Source organism: Brassica oleracea, chromosome C9 (genome assembly GCF_000695525.1).
Source record: "Brassica oleracea var. oleracea cultivar TO1000 chromosome C9, BOL, whole genome shotgun sequence".
In the NCBI taxonomy this organism is placed as follows: domain Eukaryota; kingdom Viridiplantae; phylum Streptophyta; class Magnoliopsida; order Brassicales; family Brassicaceae; genus Brassica; species Brassica oleracea.
Genome location: NC_027756.1, coordinates 34,194,573 through 34,213,596, shown reverse-complemented (window position 1 = coordinate 34,213,596; position 19,024 = coordinate 34,194,573). Strand labels below are relative to the sequence as shown.

General features: G+C 32.6%; 2 long non-coding RNA genes across 2 annotated transcripts; both read left to right on the top strand.

Annotated features, from left to right (window-relative positions):
• The first annotated feature begins 13,127 nt into the window (after window positions 1-13,127).
• Window positions 13,128-14,779, top strand: LOC106316660. Its single transcript, XR_001264915.1, has 3 exons — window positions 13,128-14,432; window positions 14,534-14,633; window positions 14,703-14,779. It is a non-coding gene; the product is annotated as an uncharacterized LOC106316660 (long non-coding RNA).
• An 83-nt stretch (window positions 14,780-14,862) lies between these two features.
• LOC106316659 lies at window positions 14,863-16,058 on the top strand. Its single transcript, XR_001264914.1, has 6 exons — window positions 14,863-15,005; window positions 15,197-15,300; window positions 15,385-15,489; window positions 15,582-15,657; window positions 15,779-15,900; window positions 15,980-16,058. It is a non-coding gene; the product is annotated as an uncharacterized LOC106316659 (long non-coding RNA).
• Window positions 16,059-19,024: the final 2,966 nt, after the last annotated feature.

The following is a 19,024-nucleotide window of genomic DNA, read 5'->3' as shown; positions in this document are numbered from 1 at the left end:
AACGAGAGGAAGACAACATCAAAGACAACTGAACTCTGACCCAACCCAACAAGATGTAGTTCCTAAAATTAGCCAAAATCTAAAAAAGAAGAGGACCAATATTGACCAAAACAACCTACAACACAGTGAAAAACAACCGCACAATTGGGAATTTGTAAGCATGATCTATAACAAATACCAGATAATATCACAAGAGATGAATGTGAGGAAAAACAAGAACACAAAGGTGAGTCTTTTCTCAGTGATGGCGAGAAGCACAGCACAACGGAAAGGTAAGCGAATTACATAGATGGAGATGACTCAGGGTCAAAATATGGAGAGTGGGCAAAAAACATTTTAAAAGAGTAATGTTCAAAAATGTGACAAAGTAAAATACAATTCTGACGCTAAAATCATCAATCTTAAAATTAACAAATGCATAAATGCAAAGTTATTAAAATTCAATATAATTTACATTAAAAGCTCACTTCACCACACAATTACTATTATACACACAACAACACATTATTGAAAAACAAATACATAATATATTAACATATTACCTAATACTACATAACACAATAAAACATCAAATAATTCTCTTTATAAATAAGAAAGACCACTTAATTACATCATCCAAAAAACCATATCTAACAGCAATAAAACAATATTCCGCGCGAAACGCGGACACCCTTCTAATAACTATATAATCCAAACCATATAACGAAGTAAAAATGATTTTTAAACCAAAGTACAAAATTGATTTAGTCTAAACTGATTTGACATTTATTTATAATTGTCTTTTTGAAATGCATATTAATAATTATTAAACACACATATATAGTTAATTAATTATATGACTTTTAGCTTGATTAGGAAGTTTATATAAGTTATCAAATTGTATTCAAAGTTTCAAACAGAAAGTGAGTATAGAAAATATTAAAAAATGTAGTCGGTTGAGTAAGGTAATACAAAGCCTGCCTAGGAAATTTTACTTTAGACTAAAGAATTTTAAACCTTGGGTATAAAGGTTAGTAATTAGTTTTGTTACCTTATATGTTTTTTTTGTCTGGTTAATTATGCTATTACAAATTATGAGAAATATTACATAGACGATATTACAGCCGATAATTCTACCTGCCTTTTGAGGATTCACGCCACACTGCATCACCCTGAGTAGCCCTATGAGATCCATTCCTGACGGTATTCCTTGCGCAATGCTGAAGATCTCTTGTAAGCATTTTCTCTAATTTTTTGCAAAATTCGTCTTTTCCGGGAATTGAAACTCAGACCTCTTCCTGTAAAAATTGCGTTGTCTGGGGTTCGAACCCCAGACCTGGGTGTAGAAGCCTTTAAACCTTATATGTTTTGTCAATATTTTTATTATTAAGATATTCTCTATTAGTTTGTGATAGTGGAAAGTTATATTAATGCAAAATATATCGAATAGTTTTTACATGGAACTATCAATACTGGAAACAAGATTAGTATTTAAAGTAGAGAACCCATACCCGATTAAACTTCAAAACTCTTCTCTCTTTTTTGACGTCATTAACACAGCTTCTGAGCTCAATACTTTCAAATCAATGTGGAAATCAGGATGAAGGTAATCCGACTTTGAAAGTAGTACTCAGCCGCCGGTGGTCTCACTATATGAAATAGTGCTCATCAATGCTAATGTGAGTAACCTTATTAGTGACCTACGTCACTGTAAGCATATAAACAAATGAATACAATGATACAAGCCATGGTCTAATAACATGAATATTTTCTAACTTTAGTTCTATATGCTACAAGATCTTAAATTAATTTGTTGACTCTTTCTTAAATAGGGTGACAAGATTCACGCAAGTTTGGAAAAAGATTTAGCGAACCAGTTTAATCCTTTCCTGGCTGGAGGCAGATCAAAAAATGTCACAAACTTCTCTTTGATTCGGGTGAAACACCTTTACAAGATAAGCTTCATGTCAACAACCGTGTGAGAAACAGTGAAGATTTACCAAGAGCAGTGACTTCAATTACAAAACCATTCTAGAGGGAACTCTCAATTCGGATTACTTGATTGGTAAGTAAGTAAATTATTAAATAATCCTTAATTTTTTTATGTTAACTACCATGGTTCTCAAAGTTTTTATTTCAATCTTGCAGATTTGATCGGACATATCGTGGAAGTGACACATCTTGAAGTTGTGCCAGTCAATGGGAAAGTAACAAAGCTTGGATTGAACTGCGTCGCAACATTGAGTACAATTACTTTATTCAATTCCATTGGTGTTGTGGGGTAAATTTGCTTCAGATGTTAATGAAGCTATCTAGCTTCATGGTCAACATTCAGTGCTATGTGTCGTGAGGTTTGAAATAATTAAAATTTGGAAAGGTAAATATTTTCACTTATGTACATTTATATATATATATATATATATATATATATATATATATATATATATTATATTTACTGAATGTTAATTTCCTTTGTGAAAAAGATAATTATATTTAAAAAATACTTTTTATGTACATTAATGAATCATATTTTGTATAAAAAGGTGATTATTATTTTTGGTAAATTTGAAAAGAAAATATATATTTACATTTTATTATAAAAAATTATAAAAAATTGTACATATATATGTAAAACGTTTCAAATTAGTAGTAATAATTATACAAAAAATACAAATAGGCTTCGTATACATACTATGTATACAAAAACATCCCTCACTACTATAACTATATATTAACAAACTACCTTTAAAACCGTAAGTTTATAATTTATGTTAATAATCTATATTTTAAAGTGTATTTTTATATATATGATATACAATCAGTTACCTTTTTTGATAAAATGTATACATATATATTTATGTTAAAATCAAATGAAGACAAATTGTCCTAAATGTTGTTACGTCCCGTAAATGTAAACTACATATCTTTTAACAAAATGATTATAATTTCGTACATTTTCAATCTACGTTTATTAAATAGTTAATTATGCGCAAGGCACGAGTTATTACCTAGTAAAATATTACAAGACAAACATATCCCCTATATATTAATCTTGGAACACTACATTAAACTAACTATCAAATTGATATTATAGTAAAATATTACTAGAACGTTACATTACATTACATTAAACTAACTATCAATTTGATAGTTAGTTTAATAAAAAGTATAATATATATTATACTTTTTATTAAACTAATTATCAAATTGATTAGTACTATACAAAAAAATATTCTCAATTCTTTCTTTAAATAAAAGCTATGGAATTACCTAATATGATTAACATATATATGACAATTGATGATTATGAATAATACATGTTTGATAATAATTTTTGTATTCTCTCTTATTTTTGTTTAATTTTATATTATTAAAATAAATTAAACAATAACATTAAGCATATAAAAAATTAGATTTTTTTACATGTTATATTTTAAATTTTTTAAAACGACTATAAAATACTAAAACTGGTAAAAGTCCCACATTGAAAATTTTGTGATCAACGGTTTAACTTTTTTTGATTCAAGCAAGACACAAATGATCATAAATCGTATGAAAATGAAGTCTCATTAATAGATATTTATATTATATATATATATATATTTTAATATCATTTAAATAAAATGATATACTACATAAAATATGTATTGATATGTTAATTTCAAAATTTGCAGTGAAAAATTATTGAGATCTTAATGTTTAATTTTTAAATTTGTATAGAAAAATCTCACATTAAAAGTTTTGTAATTAATAGTTTAAATTTTTGTTACAGCAAATATACAAATGTTAGTAAAATCATATCAGTAGGAAGTGTCAATAATAAATATTTATACTAAAATAATATATATATATATATATATATATATATATATATATATATATCCATGTCAATATCACTAAAGTTTAATTATATACCATATCAAATATATAAAATAATTGTTTTGATTTATTTACAAAAAACTTGATTGTAAATTAACAAAAGGTATTGGTTTTGATTTATATGCTTATTCTAATGTATATAATTTTATGTATACAAGTTATTTTTTAAATGTTTGGTTTCTAATATGTTATTTGATCCTGATAATTCCAGAAATTCACTTCTTCAAATCAAAGTGATTCTTTATATTGGAAGTACTATTTATATATTATTTCATTCAGATTAAATAATTTAGTCTTGATTTTTATTCCTAAAAGGCTTTTAATGAAATGTCATGGCCAATGTTCTAAAAATTGCTAGGCGGTAACTAGGCGCTTTATAGAGGACTAGCGACTAGGCAGATTATTCGGGGCCTAGGCGAGGCCTAGGCGTTAGTAAATTGTTGATTTATTTTATATATTTTATACATTTGTATAACATATTTTAGTTTTTAAATTTAATTATAAAATTATTGTGATGAATTATCAAAATTAGATATACAAAACAGAAGAAAGTAGACAAATTTGTAGATTTGTAATAATATTATTGCTTTATTTAACATATATAGTAAATTTTAGATCGATTTTAACCAATTTTAACCGATTTAGAACAGTTTAAATCAATTTAAATCATATAAATCGGATTTTAAAAAAAAATCGTTTCGGATAGGACCGAGTTGCTGCCTAGGCGGGGGCCTAGGCGCCGCCTAGACCGATTTTTAGAACCCTGGTCATGACAACATTCGAATAACCTCCTTTTGAGTTTGTTTGAAGAATGAGAGATTTGATCATTTGTCTTATATTCGGTTCTCCCTAACATCTTATCTATCTATTATAATTGTAAGAATGAGAGATTTTAACTATTTTATAAGTTTTTTGATTTATCATTTAATAAATCATTTAACTAGAATGGTAGAGTATTATATATATTTTTATCGGTATAATATTAAGTAATTAAACTTCAAAAGCGTAGGTTAATAAAATAAATAATTTTTTTGTTGTTCTAGAATTAGATGATTTTTAGACCGAACTGGTGAATATATACTAGACAGACATTTATATTTTGAGCATTCATTTATATTCTATAACAGCTTGATATATTAGATTTGAATACTAACCTGTGAATAGAGTTTGTCGGTGATTTTCTTCAAAAATTTGATTCTTAGATATATATCTGGAGTGGAACTAATTTTTACAGATGTCTATCTTTTTTAATTAACACTTATGTAATTCACCGAATTCGTAGAAGAAGTTAATAAAAGAAACAAAACTCATCTCAATAAAAGAAAAACGAGAACGAAAACACAATTTTGTAGAGGTAGAAAATAAAATCACTTATGGAGAATCAATAGTAAAAAATCGAAAGCAGAAAACCTAATCCCCTTTCGTCGTTTTACAATCGATGTCGCAAAAATAATTTTTTTATGTGCGTATGAAGTTTTAAAAATAACTAAAATAAGCTGTAATACTTTAACTCTTCAACAACGATGATACATTTAAGAGATAAACGTTTGTATTTATTATTTTACAATCGATAAAAATATTAGTGTTGCAAAATGTTAAAATCATTTAATGAACAAACATTACTATAAGAAATTCACCTCGCGCTTGCGCCTCATCTAGTATGCATCGTACTGCTGATGCACAACATGAAATTATCTAAATCAGAGATCAAATGTAATCTAACTGTGATGTTACAAACTTGAAATCTATGAGTAAGACTTAAGAGTACAAAGTATTTATATTTAAAATAATACAAAATATGTAAATTAGATATATTTATATACTCAAGAAAAAAAAAAGATTATAGCAAAACAAAACATTGAAAATTTAGAAATCCAAATATTTTGTCGAACGTCATATCGATCATCACTCGATGTAAGAGACATCGAATTATGTACATTGGATATAGCATATATATACTTTACGCTTGTAGGATCACGTCTAGATGACTTTAGATCTCTGCTTCGAAAATTGGTATGGTGTATCAAAAATACAATGCATATATATTTGTATAGTAATATTTTATACCTCTTTACAAAAACTGAAAAAACTCTTTAATGTGTTTGAATCTAAGTTTATTAAGTAACTAGTATATAAATCATTACAAAGGTGCATCTGAAGATGAATATAAGAAGAATTCATGCCTGAGGTTTAATATCTGGTTTAATGGTTATGTCAACTTAAGAAATCATCTTAACTCAATGTTTGGTATCATTGACTTGAATACTTTTTTTTTTTGTCAACAACATAAATAGACTCACGAGGACTACTATGGAAACCACACTAGTAACTTCGCATCAATGCGAACGACAAACGATTTTTTTTTCCTCGCACTACGTGCAAGACTATCCGTCCTTTGATTATGTGTTCGTGGTACATGAATGATCTCTGAGTTGTGAAAACTTCATTTCAAGATTTTGATATCTTTCAAATAACTTGCAAAATCTGGCTATTCTTCTGGTTCTGTAACCATTTTCATTAATTGAGAACAACCCGTTGAAAATTTGACATGAAACTAACATAAATTTCTCATGCATTCCATTGTCCAGACAAGCTCTTCCACTTCCGAGTATAAGGGTGACATACTAGTCCCAGTGTTTCTTGCCTCCACACAATATCACTTATCAACGAGATCATTACACATTGATCTGTAGTGATCAATCCAGGCTCGGTCCAGAGAAATTAAGGACCGGAAGCAAAAGAAAATTGTGAGCCTATAATTTAATAATTTAAGAAAAAAGAGGAAAAAGTAAAAAAAAAAAACACTCAAGAGTGATTCGAACTCTTCACATCAACACGTATCAGTTTCTAGTTAAATCACCAGAACTATTGAAGATTTTGTTAAATTTAGGGCCGAAAATTTTGTTATTTTATCTAGGGCCGGAAGCTGCTGCTTGTCCATCTTGTACCCAGGGCCGGTACTGATCAATCCCACGTGACATACACATCTATAGTGATCAGAATGTGACTGCCGCATAAAGGAAACACATTAATGGTCTCGTCTCTCTCCTTATGAGGCATTTCCCCATGAATTGACGAGATGATGAAAGTTGCAGTAATGCCTCGACCATCCACGGATAATGGGCCATCTATGCCCGTTCAGTCGACCCATGGCCCAATTCCGTCTGTCAGTCGGTCCGTTAATTTTTCCGAAGGTTCGAAATCATTCTTTACTGACCCTGCAATCACCACATGATATTTTTCCGTGCTTTGGCCTCACTCGCACGGTATCGCGAATCACTTCCCGATAGGTCATCCATCCTTCCACTACTTCAGCTCAAGCACGCTTAACCCTAGAGTTCTAAACGGATGTGTGACGAAAAAGATAAGTGCACTTTGGTGATATAGGTAGCCAAATCAATTCTTTTAAACTTTTTCATAAACCACAAACCGGGATGTTATAGCTGCTATTCATCATCTTCCCCTTTGTCCAATCCACTTTTCTCTCCATATTGCAGACAAAGCTGGACAAGAGATTTATAAACTCTTTTTTTTAAAATATGAATGATTATCCAATGACACTTGTCAAGGTCTCATATCATCCTTATCACTTCCACATGTCATATGTTCCAAGAGGTTTTTGTATTATCAGCAGTACAGATGTCAGATATATATTTTTGTTCTTTTATTATCAGTCTGTGAAATAAACCGACTCTTCCTCTCTATAAATAGAGTTGTAAAAGAGAAAAGAATTAATTAAGAATCTGAATCACTTTCAACATCTCTCTCTGCATCGTTGTCTCATCTCTCTCTTTTTTTTTTGTCTTGTCACTTTTACACACCCATTAATTAATATAGATACAATAATAAATATAAACACCACCTCACTTTTATTATACAACACGTTATCAGCGCCAAAACTCTGGTCAACTGAGGTTTATCAATCCGAAAGTTCTTAAACCAGTCGAAGTAATGTTTAAATTTATGTATTTCAATATATTTATTTATTTAAATTTTATTATTATTTTGGAATGGGAGGCTAGGCCTTCTCCATCTATTTATCGGGATGATAAGCGCTGCATTTCCCGACTGATCGTTATAGTAGGCTATGCCTTCACGATCAAAGAAACAAGTGGTAGGCTTTGCCTCCGTAAATTAAAAAAAAAAATCAAAAATGGCAGACTAAATCTCCTCGGACCTTGAAATAAATAAAAGTCAAAATGGTAAACCATGTCTCCTCGGATTTTGAAAAAATGATCAATATGGTAGTCTATGACTCCGCGGATCATGTGGTAGGCTAAGCCTCCCGATTTTATTTATGCTCTTTAAATTTATGTAATTTAAGTTTATGCATTTATTTTATGCTTTTAATTTATGCATTTAAATTTCCGTCTTTATATATTATTATTCTATAGATATGGTTATTATGTCAAATTTGACTAAGCTAAAAATATATGCCCTTGATATTACGAGAAATAATTATAAGACTTGGGCAGTGGGTGCAAAGATGTACCTGAAAAAAAATGAGCTTTGAAAAATCATCGACAAGTTGAAAACTATATCGGATAAGAAAAAGAAAAACCATGATATTTACACCAATTCAATGAAGGTTTAGAAGATGAGGTGTATCATGAAAAAAGATTTAGAAGGTCTTTGATAGTTAAATCCTTGAAAGAAAGGATCGAAGTTGATGTAAATCCTCCAAGTAAACTGAAAAAATAATGAAATCATGATACTAAACCATCAAGTCGGTCTTACTAGAAAAAGACGAGGGTGTAGATGCGGTTGAAACTGCTGTCATGGTCGTGGAAGAGGACGAGGAAGAAGATTCCATCCCTATGAAAATAATGGAAACTTCCACGAAAAATGAAAGTGGTCGGGTGATAAAAAGCAAACAGAAAATGTTTGCTATAGATGCGGCAAGAAAGAATTTTGGGTACATATTTGTCGTACTCCCAAATATTTTGCCGATCTCTATCGAGAATCAAAAAGAAAAAGAGAAAGGAAGTGAAATAAACTTCGTCTCTTATGAGCCCAAACCATTTTTCATAGCTTGAATACTCATCTTGATAATTCAGATTTTCTGGTTGGTCCAGAAAATGAAAATAAAATATCGATGTGATATGAAAATTATCTTCCAGAATAAGATTTTGAGATTCAGGATGGAGGTTATATCTATCAGATATTGGGTCATCGTACATGACTACTAAAGGTAACAAATATTTTTCCTCTCTCAAAATAAGTAAGTATAATATCTATTACTATAAAAATTATTATTGGCTCTAGAGGAGCACACGATGAAAAGACATGTATAAAAAAAAGATGACAAAAGTATAAATGAGTGGTAAACCTGAAGTTTACTGATATATAGCCATCTCCAATAATGTTATCACCATTATTGTGAAATGTTGAAAAACCAGAAGTTTTTCACATATAGCATGTCAAGAAAATAAAGGAAACCATCATGGGTGATGGATCATCAAACAAGTTTACTATATGTGATTTCTTTAAGCAGACACCAAATTAAGATCTCACTCTAAAGGAATTGAAACATAATTCGTCCCAAATGGGAAAACTGAATATGTTATTGGTTCTAAAGTGGGATTTAGTACGAGATTTTAGACATGGAGTGTCATCATCTCAAGGGAGATAATTAAAGAATCCTAGTAAGTGGAGCATTGAAAAAATTATGTTCGCACTCGAAAAAGAACTTGATAAAGTAAATTCAAGTAAGATGATCTCCATGATTGTGTGTAAACATGCAGTTGTGCATGTAATAAAGACATATACAATCCAGAGGGATAAAGTATATGGATACTTAGAAATATGCTTGCAAGTTTGCTAGAAGCATATGATAAGCTGATGGAATGAGATATGTGAAATGGATTACAATGAAAAGTAGGATAATCCATTTATAAAATGGCTGCCAGACATTTTGATGAAATAATGAAATCTCATATTCCAGCTGAAAAGGCTCCAAAAATAAAATGTGTCATAAACGGATGATATATGAGTCTATGGCACGCTAGAGACGTGATAGACCACTTTGGTTCCAAAGAGTCCTCGAAATGGAGCAAAAATATAAATAGAGGATGAATCTCATAATGAGACCGTTGATATGGTTAATATAATAGTCAGGTGCCTGAGTAAATCATCGATGATAAAGATATCTCGATTAACCATATCAGTACGGGTAAAAAGATGAAACCAAAGAGAAAATAGATTGTCAACAATAAAATGAAAAAAATGCTTTATAAATAAGGATTATGAATCTACATCTATGTATGAGGGTAGACTGAATTGATTGGCCATCAATTCGATATAAAGCTCGTTAGAAAAACGAGAAATGTTTGGACTAAAAGTCCAAGGTATATATTTCTCCAGAAAATGAAATGAAAGATGACCATGAGGTATGAAAAACGCCTTGTTCCAAGGTCATTGGAGAAATTTTAAAACAGATGCAATATATTGAAATATCTGGCAGGACAGAAACGACTTGAGTTGCATCTTGATATTTAGAAGTCCCTGGAGAGTTAAAGATGCTCTCGGAAATGTATAAAACTCTGTAAGAGTTAGAAAAAGCCGTATATAAGGTATCTTGAACCAGTAACTGGTAATATGTTTATGGCACGGTACGCCGATTGCCATTTTAATGAGAATGAATTTCCAGTGTTAGGGGGAGCAATTAGAGAAATTCCTAAAGATGTTACATGGTGTACATAATCGTTGTTACACCTTGAATCCCCTATGAATTAAAGAGAACAGAAAATTCAGGAAATTGTGCATTTGCATAATTTGGCAAACCAGTTACCAAATGGGTTCACAGATACGACATGATATACCCGCTGAAAATGTTCCATCAAGAGTTGATGTTCCTAAAGACAAACTGATGGTAACAAAATGAATGAGCCTAGGGTTCAGTTAAAGAGGGGGAGACTAGCGGGTTCTAAAGATAAAAATCCCCGAAAAAAAATTGTTGAGCAAAGCAGAAAGGTTCAGAAAGAACCTGATATCGAAAGATGTCTGAAAGAAGGCATAAGTGGAAAAGTTCCAGAAGAACCTGATACTGAAAATGTCTGAAAGAAGACATAGATAAAAAGGTTCAAGAAGAACCAAATAAAGATATGGATCCAGATGACGAGAAGGGAACATAAAAGTATGAGATTTTCATCAACTACGCCCTTAAGGAAAAGTAATAGATAAAAGATGTTGATGGAATGTTCTCCTTTTCTGTGTCCAAAGATATCGATCATGAAAATGATGATCCGGATCCAAGGTCCATTTTGGAATGTTAAAAGACATGATTGGGAGAAGTGGCAGAAGGCCATTCAAATTGAATTATCCTCCCTAAATAAAAGGAATGTCTTTGGACCTATAGTCATAACACCTGAGAAAATAAATCTTGTTGGGTATAAGTGGGTAGTCCTGAGAAAAGTAACAAGATATAAAGCCTGATTAATTGCCCAAGGTTTTTCTCAGAGACCGGGAATTGATTTTGAGGAAACATATTCCCCGGAAATGGATGCAATTACGTTTAGATTTTTGATGAGCCTAACGGCGTCTAAAAATCTTGAAATACATCTCATGGATGTTGTGACTGCATATTTATATGGATCGTTGGATAGATATATATATATATATATATATATGAAACTCCCTGAGGGATTGAAAATGCCAGGGGAATTGAAAGAAAAATCCAGAGAGATTTTTTCGGTCAAGTTACAGCGATCACTTTACGGATTAAAGCAATTCGGACGCATGTGGTACAATCGCTTAAGTGAATATCTTTTGAGTAAAGGATATGTGAATAATGCGATATGTCTATGCGTTTTTATAAAGAAATCGTCATCTGGCTTTGTGATCATTGTTGTATATGTAGATGACCTGAACATAATTGGAACTCAAAAGGAGGTTGATGATGCTCGAACTCATATGAAAGAGGAGTTTGAAATGAAATATCTCGGTAAGACAAAGTTTTGTCTTGGGCTTCAGATTGAGCATCTCCGAGAAGGAATATTTGTGCATCAATCAAACTATACGAAAAGGTTATTGAAACCCTTTTATATGGACAAAGCAACTCCTTTGAGTACTCCAATGCTCATTTCATATTCATGGAAATTAGAATGGCGTCGAGAACATATTCGTTCTCTCCAAGGTACAGTTGGTTTTGGGTTAATGTATTTTAGAAAATCCGAGTTTGGTATGGTTGGTTTTGCAGATGCTGGATACTTATTAGATCCTTATAAGGCTCGATCGCAAACCGTTTTACAATTGGTGGAACCGCGATCTCTTGGCGGTCCCAGAAACAAACTCTAGTTGCGACATCTTCGAATCACGTAGAAACTATTGTGCTTCACAATGCATGTCGAGAATGTGTGTGGCTTCGGTCAATGAATCACCACATACAAGAATCAAACAGAATAGTCAACGAGAAAAAGCCGACGAAAATATTTGAAAACAATTTGGCTTGTGTTGCTCAACTCAAAGAAGGTTATATCAAGAGCGACAGAACAAAGCACATAACCAAGAAGTGGACATTGAATATGTACGGTCATGCGACAATCCAGTTGACTTGTTCACAAAAGCTTTTCCGAGTACAACATTCCGAAAACACGTCTATGGTATTGGAATGCAGCATTTGCGTGACCTGTAATGAGAAAACTATGTCTACTATTCTCAGGAGAGATTACAGCAGTGTACTCTTTTTTCGTTGTCATGGTTTTTATCCCAATTAATATTTTCATGACCAGAGTTTTAACGAGGCACTACGTAATACAAGATTGGATAATCAAGAAAGAGTGTTAAAATATAAATAATTATCCAATGACACTTGTCAGGGTCTTATATCATCCTCATCACTTCCACATGTCATATGTTCCAAGAGGTTTTTGTATTATCAGCAGTACAGATGTCAGATATATATTTTTGTTCTTTTCTTATCAGTCGGTGAAAAAAACCGACTCTTTCTCTCTATAAATAGAGTTGTAAAATAGAAATGAATTAATCAAGAATCTGAATCACTTTCAACATCTCTCTCTCCATCGTTGTCTCATCTCTCTCTTTTTTTTTGTCTTGTCACTTTTACACACCTACTAATTAATATATATACAATAATAAATATAAACACCACCTCACTTTTATTATATAACACTTTTAATTTTTTCTAATAAAGACTAATAATTTAAATTAGAGGCGATATGCACAGAATATGCGTATAAATATATTAACCGCAGGGTCAAAAATCTCCAAAACTATAGAAAATGTAGTTGCTAAGTTTAATAATTATTTGATTTGATGTTGTATTTCAAAATGTTGAGTTTGAAGGATTGTTGCTTGCGCAATGTGTGTAGTTCGTTAGGTTTTTTGTAGAAATGTACAATTGGGTCGTTGTTAAAATAAAGTACGACTGGGCCATAAGTTGAGTAGGCCAGGTTTGTTAATAGTGTTAAAAATGTAAATGATAAGTTTAATAATTATTTGATTTGATGTTGTATTAGAAAGTGAGAAGTCTGAAGGGTTGTTGCTTTACCAGTGAGAAGACGCTAGTTTATTTGGTTGTTTTTTCTGTAGATATGTATGATTGGGCCGTTGTTAAAAAGATGTACAATTAGCCATAGCCTAAGCAGGCCAGGTTTGTTAAGTGTTAAGAGCGTGATGTGGATATTTAGTTTTATGAAAATATGTAGGTTTTCATCTGTGGTGGGTTATTTAACTAGAATTGTAATATTTAAGCTATGGTGCGTGTTCTTTAAAATATTGTTAAGGTTTTTAATAGGATTAGCAAAGATTGGAAATTTTAATGTATATTTGTGGGTGAAAATAAGACGATTGGTCGGCTGTGTCAAACTGTTATTATGGTGTCTGAGTACGCAAGGGATATTCTAAAAAAAGTGGGGTAGCTGAAATAATGATTAGATCATGTATGAAAGCATTAAAAGTTGATATCATGTTAGAAAGCAGAAATCTTGGATAAAATGGTAGAGAATCAAAACTTTACTAAAAAGAGGATACTAAGCCCTCTAAAAGTGTACACGTCAGAATGAAAAATTAACCAATCATAGATTATTATATGGCCACGTAAGTACAGTTGAGAAAAAGTGGGCTTTTCGCATTGAATCTATTAAAATGATTTGTCAACCCATTTAGACAAAACTGCTTCTTCCGTCTTCAAGCTTCGCGACTTTCTCCCGACTTTTCCACTTCATCATTTTCTCCAACTTCTATTTTTCTCGTTACTTTCTCAATCAATGACGATGTTAAAAGGATTTTTAAAAAAAATTTCTCTACCTCTCCTTGATAATCCTCCTGTATAAAGTTCTATCTCTAAACCTAAATCCATCCTAAATAAAAAAAAAACTATTCGGCAGAAACGACATCAATGGCTATTAAATCCACCACGAAGTCTCGGATAACCACCGGAAAATCTCCCGTCACCATGTATTTCAACGACATCTCACCAGGACGATCAACTTTTGGGAGACACAAAACATAGCCAAAGCTGGAGCCTCTATTGGATTAGAGCTACGGCCATGGAATCCAACGGAAAGCTCCACCGGAAAGTCACAAGCTGTGAATCCCTTGGAACAGAATCTACTGTAAGTAAATTCTATAGTTCTTTTACTGAAGTTTGAAACGTTGAACATGAATCTGTGAGTTGTCTAAATCTAGATGCTTTGTTTGTTTGTCTCGGTATCAGACGAAATCAAGGCTACAGATCCCCAAGATACCTTTATTTTGATCCAAATCGATCTGACGACTTCTGTTAGTGAAATAATTTCACATATACAAATATCATGGTACTTAGATATCCTCTTACACAATAGGTGATATGTTCTTTCTTATATTCTAAAGTTTTTAGTTTTCAGTGAAAGATACCTTCTGGAGAAGGAAATCACATTGACGGTATGGTGCCAGGTGCCAACACATCACTCCCATAACTTATGATGATTGACTTCAGAGCAGGCTTTGTTTTTTATATTTAAAAAGGATTGTTTTTAAGTGTTTATGCAGGATGAAGAGAAACATAGAAACAACAGAATCTGTGACATGCTTTTCATAGCAACGTCTCATTGCCTTGCTGATTTCATCTTCTCTCTTGGCAACCATTGCCTGCAATTGAGTGACAGAGAGAGAATAGACGTTAAGCTGAACTTTACATCTGATCTCAGGTTCGTAAATCAAATGAAATATAACCTTCTTATCGTTTCTGACTTCATGGTGGAGAATAGGTTCAATAGAGGAGATAGATACATTCAAAGACAGCTGTAACAGTTATTACTATCTACACACAATTTATAATTGGGATCTTAAAAGAGATAGATACATTCAAAGACAGTAATCTTTGGTGTTACTATTTCAGTTATAGAAGTGTTTGAGGAGAGTGAAGGGCGTAAACATGGAGAGTGTTCACTGCTTGATCTTGCCACAGTCTTGGAAATCAAAAAGAAACTCTGTGAGGCTAACGTGAGTGTTTCTTTTGTTTTATGTTTTTAATTCTTTATAAATGTTACTCAAATCTCACTGAGAAACTGAATATTGCTGCGACAGTCTGTGAGCGAGAGACATATACCAGATAGTCTCTTGGAGAGACTTATCAGTGGTACTATCGAATTCCCACCAGCTTGTGCCATTGTAGGTGGAATATTAGCACAGGTTCTCTCTCCTTCACTCTCTTTTGTCATTTGTATATCTTCGCACTGGAAACTTGTGATTTGACTAACACGAGAGGTTTGATTGTATTGCAGGAAGTGATCAAAGCTGTATCAGGGAAAGGAGACCCGGTAAAGAACTTCTTCTACTATGATGCTCAAGATGGAAAAGGTGTGATGGAAGACATCTCCAACTCTTTTACCTCTTAACCACTGAGTCCTGAATTTTCATCTGACTCTGTGTTTTTATAAACCGAATTCTGTGTTCATTCTACTCTTAATTCATATTGAAGTAAGAAAAAATGGTAAAAAAGAGAGGATTCACACGAGCGATTGAAGCAGCAGATGAGTGAGCTTGAAAGAGAATGGGCCAGGCAAAAGCTCATGTTCATTAAAACCCTTGACAACAACTTAGGTCTTCCATCTCTTTCCCTTTTCTTGCTCTGTTTTAATTACCCTCTTGCAACCTTTAACACAATCTTTGTATAATGTAGCAACTTCTCTGTGCAAGATTCTCCTCAACTTCTCAAGAAGGTTCCAGTCTGAGGCCGAGGGAAAGCCTGTTGAAATCAAAGAAGCCAATTGCTTGGTTTTAAAAGGCGACCGCTTCGCTCGCCATGGCGAGTAGCGACCTGAGGCGACCTCCAAAACGACTCAGGACCCCAATGCTAAGCGAGGTACGAGAGTCGACCGCCTTTCCTCGCTACACCTGTATACACTGAGTCGATCATTGCGTCGCTACGTTGTTGATAATCAAACCGTTAACAAAATTTTGGTTTCAAAATAAGTAAAATAGCATATAAGTGTATTATACTCTAAATATCCTCTAAATATACTCTAAATATACGCTAAATATACTCTAACCGAATGCCCTAATCCATCTAAAAAGTAAAAACCCTAAGTGAATGTACTATATACTAGTAATACGTCCCCCTTACTTTTTCACAAGTTCTCTTGCTTTCTCTAAGCTACTGACGGCATAAGCTCTTCTTTACTTTATCGGTTTGTTTTGTTAGTTAAAGTTTTAGTGTTTACCACATCATGTTGATCACATATAAGGCTCATAGTGTCATATCTTCTTTATCACATACCTTCTTTATTCACGCAAACCTCTTATATATCACGCATCATTCATTTTGTTTGTTAGAGGTTATTTTCTTAGCTTGTGTTAAGAACCTTATACGTTTATGTACCTAGTTTGTATTATATACGTAGCTTAACATTCTTTTTAAATTATGTTTACTATGTTTTTTTTCAAAGTTTCATATAATTTATGGTATTAGGAATAGAAGGTACCTTTTGAGCGGCTGATACGCGATGCGATCGCCATGAAACGCCATGGCGAGTGGCGAGTGTCGAGCCTCCTTTCGCCAATCCTCGCCACACGACATTTAAAACCAAGGCCAATTGTCGTGAAGTATTGTCTTAACCATGTTACATACCTCATTGAGCAACTAATAATTTAATAATTTGCTCTGACTTTACAAATATTTCATAAAAATTACTAATAGTAATAAAACATTTTAAATCAAACACAAAATTGAAATAGCCAATTTTTCTTAATATAAAGATTACTAATAGTAATAAAATATGTCAAATCAACCACGAAATTAATATATCCCATTTTTCGCGCGTAGCGCGGACAAAGAATCTAGTATTTCTAAAAGAGGGCGGGTAGCTGTATTGTCGACCATAAGAAAAGGAGAACCTGAAATAGTTAAAGAAGCAATTAGTTGACTTGAATTTAAATAGAAATCGAGACATATTATTTATAGTATAGATAGACCTACTTGGCGGTGGTTAGGTAGCAATTCTTGGTGGGGCAAGCTTAAGCGGTGATATTATCCTTCGGTCGATAGCTAGAATACCGTCAATCTGTTAAATGAAATAATTAATAATAAGAAGAGAGAGAAACCGTTTGAGAGAAACGCTAAACTTTAATTTTTTTACTTACGTGTGCGGTGGAAGATCGCCGAAGATTTCTTTATAGACTATGTTTTTCACTTTTAGTAGATGTGAATCTTTTCCTTTTATGATTGTCAACCCAGTTTTGCTAGTTACCATGAGAGGCCACATATAATTGACAATGAACGAAGACCGTTTTGTTTTGGTTTTGTGCCTAAATTTCGAACTTTGAACATTGCTTTCATGCAGTGTAGACGTTTTTAGCTTAGAAGAGTTGTCTGATATCAATATTAATGATGAGAGAAAGAGTTATGCATGATTAGCATACAGTCACCTGACTATTATTGTAACGTGATTTTGTACATAACTTAGCAACTATAACTACATCGTAGAAAGGAATACTAATTGAGAATTTATCATTGCAAACAGGATAATGTGATATCAGTTTATATATATATTTTTTTGAAAGATGAGTAATGCTGAAGAAGATCTAAGAAAAGGAATCACTCCGGTTCAAAGCTAACAACATAAGTACCATTTTCACTCCAGTTCAAAGCTAACAACGGAAGTACAACAGAAGTACTATTTTATAAACAAAACAGAGTAATGCTGAAGAAGGTAATCATTACGTACCATTTTTAAACGTGTAATTAAAGTAGTTAAACTGTTTGCAAGGAAAAAAACTCATAAAGGTGCAAACTGAAAGGAAAGCATAAGTCAACAATTAAACTGCAAAACAAAGACTTAAACAGCAATGAACCTTGCAATTTCTGAGAAGATAAGTGGAAGCTCTGATTCCCACACTTTGGGCGTTTAGCTGTCTCTGGCTTATCACTGCCACATGTCCTCTTAGTTCCCTCATCTACAAAATCTCCACAGCTTTTGGAAGGTTCACACACATCATATCCAACCTGCAAGGTTTCCTCAAACATTGCAGCAAAGCGGTTTCCAACAGAGGCTTCTATAGGTGGTGGAGTTTCCTGGGAGAGGATATTGGTGACAGTTATAGCTCGGGTCTTGCCAGTGAAGTTGCGCTCTGAAACATTCACACAAAACTTATGTGTTTGTCCAATGGTGCTAAATAGAGCTTCCGGGTGTTGGGAATGTCCTGAAATCTGTTGTACTTGCTCTGGTTAAAGCCGAAACGACCGTCATATAATATTAGGTGATTATAATGTTTTGCTAAAAACTGCTTATAGTCTATGAATTGAAAATTCATTACTAATATTATATGATCCTACAGGTCACACACCTAAGCAAATTGGATCATTAATATATATTAGGTTCATACTAAATATTATATATAATATAATATATGTATATATATATTCACATACGTGATGTGAGTATAAAAGAGGGTCATGTTACTTTAAAATAATAATGATGGTCATTATTATTAAAAGAGCAAAGTTAAGTATGGGCTTAGCCCATAAGCAAACCTAATTGATTTAGGTTACGTGTATATATACCAAACACATATTATGATATGTGCAGGTTTTTCCCACGGCCGCAACTTAATTATATAGACGAAATGTTCGTGAGTTTTCGAGAGAAGTCTCAACGGTACTAGCATCCCGTATCTATCCAGTTTGTGTGCGTGTGGATACCAGTAGAGGCACGACGTTTTGAGTGCT